The sequence below is a fragment of the Martes martes genome, assembly GCF_963455335.1.
Source record: "Martes martes genome assembly, chromosome: 2".
NCBI lineage: Eukaryota > Metazoa > Chordata > Mammalia > Carnivora > Mustelidae > Martes > Martes martes.
In genome coordinates this window covers 135552717-135560662 of record NC_137889.1, presented here as the reverse complement: position 1 = coordinate 135560662, position 7946 = coordinate 135552717, and the positions used below count along the sequence as shown (strand labels likewise).

The window sequence follows — 7946 nt, the reverse complement described above, 5'->3', positions numbered from 1 at the left end:
CGTGCACCCAAATGTTTATAGCAGCAATGTCCACCATAGCCAAACTATGGAGAGAACCTAGATGTCCATCAACAGATGAATGGATAAAGAAGATGTGGTATATATACACAATGGAATACCATGCAGCCATCAAAGGAAATGAAATCTTGCCATTTGCGACGATGTGGATGGAACTAGAGGGTATTATGCTTAGCGAAATAAGTCAATCGGAGAAAGACAACTATCATATGATCTCCCTGATATGAGGAAGTGGAGATGCAACATGGGAGCTTTGGGGGGTAGGGAAAGAATAAATGAAACAAGATGGGATCGGGAGGGAGACAAACCGTAAGAGACTCTTAATCTCACAAAACAAACTGAGGGTTGCTGGGGGGAGGGGGGGTGGAAGAGGGTGTGGGGTTATGGACATTGGGGAGGGTATGTGCTATGGTGAGTGCTGTGAAGTGTGTAAACCTGGCGATTCACAGCCCCGTACCCCTGGGGCTAATAATACATTATATGTTTACAAAAAAATAAAAAAATAAAAATAAACTTTAAAAAAACTTGCATTTATCCATTTGAGATGTAATTGACATTATATTGGTTTTGGGTGTACAACATAATGATTCAATATTTGTATAGAGAAAACTATCATTCTTACAAAAGAATCATTTGTACAAATATATGCTAATATTTTGAAGATCTGAGTGAAATGGATAATTTTTGAGGAAAATACAAAATATAAAAACCATTTCAAAAGAAGCAGAAAACCTTAACAGGCCAATCTCATGGAAGAAATCAAAGGCCAAAGCCAAGGTCTTGATCTGCTGGGTGGACAAGCCACCTTCTTCCCGTGCCTGCCTGCTTGCTTTTCCCAGCCCTTGAGCAAGGATAGATGGCCTCATCAACCAACAGTGTCCAGGTCTGGCTCTGCTTGAACTTGAAGATGGAGGTCCAATCTGCCAGCCTTGACTCCAAACATTACAAGGTGATAATATCACCAAGTACATTGTATCTTTTCACTAGAAAAAAGAGATGAAAAATAACTTTTATAAAACACTATGCATCCGTATTTCTTATAAGCACTATCCTTTACATTTAATGCAGTTTTCTTTACTTAGGAAATAACACTTATGCTCTAGAAATTGATCTGACAAGGACAGTAAGATCACCAACGAGAGGCTTTGGTGCCTGACAGTTCATTGCTTTAGTTCAATCCATGGCCATGAGGGATGGCCCTTTCCCGTCCCCTCACACTCTTACAACAGAGCAAGGCCCCCCCACCGGCTGTATCAGCATCACCTGAAACTTGTCAACAATGCACCTGTTAACGCAGAAACTCCAGGGGCCAGGCCCAGCTACCATGTTCTAACAACCCCTCGAGCGGTTTCTGATGCGCAACCAAGTTTGAAAAGTGACTTCATTCATGTCAGAGAATTTAGCATCTATCACAGCCCACTTCCTGTTGGTTGCATCAAAACGACTCAGAAGGAAAAAATTCCATTGCTTTGCAGGCCCCCTCTCGCTATAAATAGTGAACACTTGCTCACCAGCAGCTGGAGTTCCGGCCCATCCTTGTTGGAACTCTCCAGGCTCCGTAAGACACAGCTGGTACAGAATACCAACAGCCGAAAGAACAAGGGTATTGCCTCCGTGCTGAGTGGGGACTGCGACCATCATTCGCTCCCTAAAGTCAAAAAGCGGGTTTTGCAGTAGACAAACGGGAAAGCAAGAGTTGCCCTGCTTTTTCTTTTTTTAATGAGGAAGGTTAAAGTGGAAACAACTCACCGCTACAGCCCCTAATCCCAACTGAACGTGGGGTTCAAAGGAACAGTGAGATCTAACCCTGAGGCAATGGAACAGGAAGGACCAGAAACTGGACTCCTTTCCCTCTCCTTGTTCCTTAGTCGCCAGCTGACCTTGAAAACATTACGTAAGCTTTTAATTTAGTATTCCTGGGCATGAAGTAGGAACGATAATAACCCCTCCTTCTTTCATCACAAAATGGTAAGTGGCTTCATTATATGATCTAGAAAAGAAGTTTTAGGAGAGCCTCGGGCAGAGCTGGCCCTAAGGTCCCACAGCCCCGTCTCTACCTGACTCTCTCCAACTCAGGGAGATACTGGGGAAGGGACAGTACCCTAATGACGCTCCCCCCAGCCCCGCACATCCACAGGGATAACCTGAGCTGCCAACCCAGAACCCAACCCAATGTCAAGCCTGATGGGGCCACTTCAGGCCTTGGCTTGTCCCTCTGACTTCGAGTATGATGGAGAGAGGTGGGAGGTGCTTCTCATGACTCTCCCTTATCCCATGGCCACCGTGATCAAACGTTTCAAATGAAAGGTGCCAATGGAGAAAGGAAGTGGGATTTTTAAAATCAAAGGGCCTAGGTTGCATTTCCTGTCCCCTCCTGGACCATCTCTCTCACACACAGCACCCCCTACTTCCTGCATAGGCCCTTCCAAGAGGTCTGTAGTCTGCTCACCTTTCCTTCCATTGGGAGCTCCTTAAGAACTGTGCCCTATATTATGATGAGCAAAAGAAGTCAATCAGAGAAAGAGAATTATCATATGATCTCTCTGATATGAGGAGTTTGAGAGACAGGACAGGGGGTCATGGGGGGAAGGGAGGGAAAAATGAAACAAGATGGGATCAGGAGAGAGACAAACCGTAAGAGACTCTTAATCTCACAAAACAAACTGAGGGTTGCTGGGGGGTGGGGGGGTAGGGATGGGGTGGCTGGATGATGGACACTAGGGAGGGTATGTGCTATGGTGAGTGCTGTGAAGTGTGTAAGCCTGATGATTCACAGACCTGTACCCCTGGGGCAAATAATACAGTATATGTTAATAAAAATAAGTTTTTAAAATCCTTAAAAATAAAAATAAAAATAAAATGGGACACCGGGGTGGCTCAGTGATCAAGCCTCTGCCTTCAGCTCAGGTCATGAGCTTAAGGTCCTGGCATCGAGCCCCCCATCGGGCTCTGCTTAACAGGGAGCCTGCTTCCCTCTCTCTCTGCCTGTCTCTTTGCCTACTTGTCATCTCCCTCTGTTTCTGTCAAATAAATAAATAAAATCTTTAAAAGACCAAAAATAAATAAATAAATAAATAAAAAGAACTGTGCCCTAGCTTTGCTATTCCTTTGCACATTCTAAGGGCTTGATACACGTTTGTTGAAGGAAAGATAAAAGAAGAGTCAATGGATTTGTGCTTCCCCTTTGCCAAAGCACCCGACACGCATTTTACCCTCCTTTTGCCTGCCTCTTGCCGCTAACAATCGGTTGCCTGCATTATCCCCACTGTGGACTGCCTTGGGCTGGTGCTTCTGGAGATGCAGGATTTTATCATGATGAGGGGCCCTCGTTGTGGCTCAGACAACCTTCTTTTCCACTGTAGAGAGAAGCTCGGGGAGAAGAAATGACCTGGATCTGTGCTTTGTCTAGAAACATCATTGTCAGTAGGTCAAGCGATTGGATGCTAATCACTATATCAAAGGACTTGGCAAACTTCAGAAGCGAAGAAGGGATTTGGGATAGAAACAACATCTGGACGTTATCTTTGAGAAATGAAGAGCACACGCGCACCCAATGGCGCAATGCCACCCCCACCCCCCGGGTTGATACAACCGCAACTAACTCACCCACAATCACGGACAGCAAAAGATAAGCTTTTGAAAATAGGGATGATGTTGTTTGGCTGCCACAGGCCTGCCTGAGTCCTTGCCAGGGATACAGACGGCCCCTCTCAAAGCTCCGGAGGAGAGAGAATGTGCCCCCGCTGCCTCTTAATGTGTAAGGAATACCATCAAACTTTTAGAGCCATTCTTGATCTCCTGCTTACTTGTCTAATCAATTTATGAAGGAGGGCTTGGGTTCCATCCTTCTTAGGGGCTTGGAGAGGAGCAGCCTGCCCCTGTGGGCCAGTCGCAATCAGGGGAGGAATTCAAAGTTCACAGCGGAGTCCACCCAGCAGGGTGGGCCTGGACGGAATTCTAAGACGTACAAGGTCATCCGGCCTTTGTCGTGTCCCCTCCCTCTGTTCCTACTTGCCCTGCTTGCTTGCAGAGGTGGTCTCCTGAGCCTCATGCCTGCCCCAAAACCCGGTCTGGGGTTTACCCTCTCTGGCCTGACACCAAGACCTCTTCACAGCCAGCTACCCTTTTCTGCCCCAGGCCTCTCACCTGATCTCCCCTCCCAAACACAACTTGCTTCTCCTGCATTGATCTCATTTGAGCAAAGAAAAGGGTTTCTATTCCAGACCCATCAACGGCAGACCAGAAAGGGGGGTGGATGGCCAGAAACAGCACCTCCTTCTCTGCTAGCAAAGTGAGGCCACATTCAACTCCTACCACTTCCTCTGCTAAAGTGGGAGGCAGGTCCACCGTCCTCCCACGGAAAGATACCACACGGAAGGCCTCAAGCAAGAGACAGAAAAAGGTCCTCCACAAGTCCTCAAAACATAATTCTTCCATGATAATAGTGAGACCATTTGTAAGCGGTCTACCAGGGATCCGGAACTCCACATCTCCCCACACCCTGTGAAGTAGTAGTACCCCCGCATGACAGATGAGAAAGCCGGGGCTTGGAGACCTTAGTAAGTGGCCCGCTGGTGACAGAGCTTGAATCTGAACCCAGGTCTGTTTGACTTCAACTCCCACGTTCTTAACTCGTCCATTCTTACACAGTAAAGCATACCTCTGAGAAGGCACCAGACAGTATCTTCCTGTAGGGAGCTGGAGAGTGCCCCACGGTGGCCTCTTCCTCCTCTTCCGCATACCAAACTCTCACCTCTGTGGGAAGCTGATTTCCTGCCACTTTTCTCTCTGCACTGCCCCTCCTTCCTTTAATCTCTTGGCCTTTCATGGGTGGTTTCTGATGGAAGGGAGCTGATGGCTCTTTATAACTATCCTTTGAGTTCTTCTGGAAAAAAAAATGGGAAAAAACAAGTTTATATTTTAAAACATGGAAGCATGATTCAGCAAAGTGGTTAAGTTATGTCAGAGCAAAGAACAAAAAAGGCAGAACCCTTGGAAGGAAACATACCAAACCTGTACAGCTCATTGCAAAGCTATTTTATACCTTGAAAGGCTCTCCAGAACCACTGTGAGCAGTGAGAGGATGGCTGTGCTCTCCTTGCAAATACCGCCAGTATTAAAGCCCTGGCACCATTCGAGAAAAAGGCAGAAGCAGGCTTACCGGGGTGTCAGTCAACTACTGAACACCTGACCAAACTTGATACTTAGCCTCTGGGCCTTAGCTCCCCATCTGCCAGTGAGTTCCAGATCCCAGAGCCACCTTGAATGTAACCAAATCACCTAAGGAGCCTTTCAAAGGTCAGCTCTACTCTGCAACTCTGATTGAAGGTCTTGCAGATGATGCTTACGAACCAATATGTTTTAAAATTTCCCTGGGTAGGGCGCCTGGGTGGCTCAGTCTGTTAAGCGTCTGCCTTCAGCTCAGGTCACGATTCCAGGGTCCTGGGATCGAGCCCCTCATTGGCTCCCTGCTCAGCGTGGAGTCTGCTTCTCCCTCTCCCTTTGTCCCTTCCCCTTGCTTATGCTCGCTCTCTCTCTTGCTTGCTCATTTGTTCACTCTCTCTCGCAAATAAATAAATAAAACCTCCCAAAGTCCCCTGGGCCATCCTTACCTACAGCCAGATTGGGAAACCACGGAACTAGGTGATACCTAAGATAGCTCTCAGCTAACTCTAAGGGCGGCCTGATAGTGACAATTTGTCACATGCTCTGGACAGAGTCCTGCTGGAAAGAATGCCTTCCTCTTTAAACAGCAGATTCCTTGCTTTCAAGTGTATTGACAAACAGAACCAACTTAAGAGTTTCTGTTTTTACATCTCAACGTTCTTGCTGAGCAAAGTCTCTGTGATGATAACATCTTGCAGGGAAGAGATTTTCGAGAGCAAAATGTAAGACGTTAGTTATTTTGGAGAACGTTTGAAAGACAGAACTATCACTCTTAGGAGTTGCAATGTGTCCCCTTCCAAAAAAAAAGGATATGTTGAAGCCTGAATTTCCGTACCTCAGAACGTGTCCTCATTTGGAAATAGGATCTCTGCAGAGGTAATCAAGTTAAAATGAGGTCACTCATGTGGGGCCTAATCCAATGCGACTGGGTTTTTATAAAAAGGGGAGCTTTAGACACCGAGACAGACACACGTGGAGAGGATGACATGAGAAGGGCATGATGAAGGAACATCAAAGATGGCGGACAACCCCCCACACTCAGAGGAGGTGAGGAAGGACTCCCCGTGTCGCAGAGAGGATACAGGCCCTGCTCACACGTTGGTTTGGGACTTCCAGCATCTAGGACTGTGAGACAATACATTTCTGTTGTTTTAAGCTACTGGATTCGTCGTGCTCTGTGGCCATGCTAGGACACAGATACAATTACCAGCCTGGATTTTAAAATAATGACAACAATGGCCACCATTGGTCCCAGGGTTTCGAATGTGTGATCTCATTTAATCCTATCCATAACCCAGTGAACTGGGTTTATCCTCCCCACTTTCATTTCACTGTCATCCCCATTTTAGAAAACGCACAGGCCTGGCTAGTAAGATTAAGACATTTCCTAAAGATCAGACAGCTCAAAAGGGGTAGGACTTGGAGCTGATCTAGGACCATCTGACCCCAAAGCCCCCCGTGTTAGGTTGCTGTTGATACAACACAGGAAGAACCACACCTAGATGAGAAAACTCAGCTATTCCCAGAAGCCCACTGAGGCCAGTATTTATGGCCTCCTCTCCCAATTTTGCTTAAAGTAAAACTGCAGATTGGATCAGAAAGGTAAATACCAAAACACAATACTATATATGTGTAAAATGGTTTTATTTTTTTTTAAAGATTTTACTTATTTATTTGACAGACAGAAATCACAAGTAGGCAGAGAGGCAGGCAGAGAGAGAGGAAGGGAAGCAGGCTCCCCGCTGAACAGGGAGCCCGACGTGGGGCTCGATCCCAAGACCCTGGGATCATGACCTGAGCCAAAGGCAGAGGCCTTAACCCACTGAGCCACCGAGGTGCCCCCGTGTAAAATGGTTTTAAATTAAGTCATCTGAGATTGTCCAGACCCTGGTTCTAGCTCTTGGTATAAATTAATCAATAATTGAGTCTGCATATTTTATAAAGATAAAAACAGTGATGTAAGAAGTACGATGGGCTCCATTTTACAGTCGATGAAACTGAGCACTTGGGAGCAAGAAGGGACTTTCCCAGAGAACGTGGCTGCACCAAGTCTTAAGCCAGAGCCTGGGTAGTGAAACCTCCTCGCTCTTAGTCCAGTGTGTCCTGCCTCTGTTAGAAGCAAACAAACGTGGGTGTGAAATGTTCCACATATATGATGTGATCCCTATTTTTCCAATGAGATTTTTTCCCCCCTGAATTTTCCCAGTTGGATATATAAACTATTACAGCTGTAGATGAGAGTCAAATGTCTATAATATTTAAGATATTAATTTGGGGGGCGCCTGGGTGGCTCAGTCAGTTAAGCATCTGCCTTCGGCTCAGGTCATGATCTCTGGGTCCTGGGATCGAGCCCCATGCGTGGTAGGGAGCCTGCTTCTCACTCCCCCTTTATCTTCACCCCTTCCCTCTGCTTATGTTCGCGCTCTCTCTCTCTCTCAAATGAATAAATAAAATCTTGAAAAAAGATACTAATTTGGTTACTAAATTTAACTAATTTAACATATAGTTAAATTACACATGATGTAAAAAAGGTTGCTATTTTCAATCTCATATTTCATGAGACAATTGTCTCAAACCCTTCAGAAACACCTTCAACATCCCTGGCTTCATCGTCACAAAAGCCCTTTTTGGAATCACCTAACAGTTTTCCAGAGCACATTCTTCTCCTGCCTAAGCACTTAAAATTCCACCCAGGACATGCAGTTGGAAATGTTACCTTCTTTTGTATTTGCCCTCTAAATTTAGATTCATCAGCTCTACAA

The 7946-nt window shown here is 45.9% G+C and overlaps 1 long non-coding RNA gene across 1 annotated transcript; it reads right to left on the bottom strand.

The window, feature by feature from the left end:
• Nucleotides 1-529: 529 nt before the first annotated feature.
• LOC308337551 lies at nucleotides 530-4903 on the bottom strand. The gene is made up of 3 exons (XR_013966311.1): nucleotides 4679-4903; nucleotides 1530-1666; nucleotides 530-1001 (listed from the first exon to the last, which is right to left on the bottom strand). It is a non-coding gene; the product is annotated as an uncharacterized lncRNA (long non-coding RNA).
• Between the last annotated feature and the right edge of the window lie 3043 nt (nucleotides 4904-7946).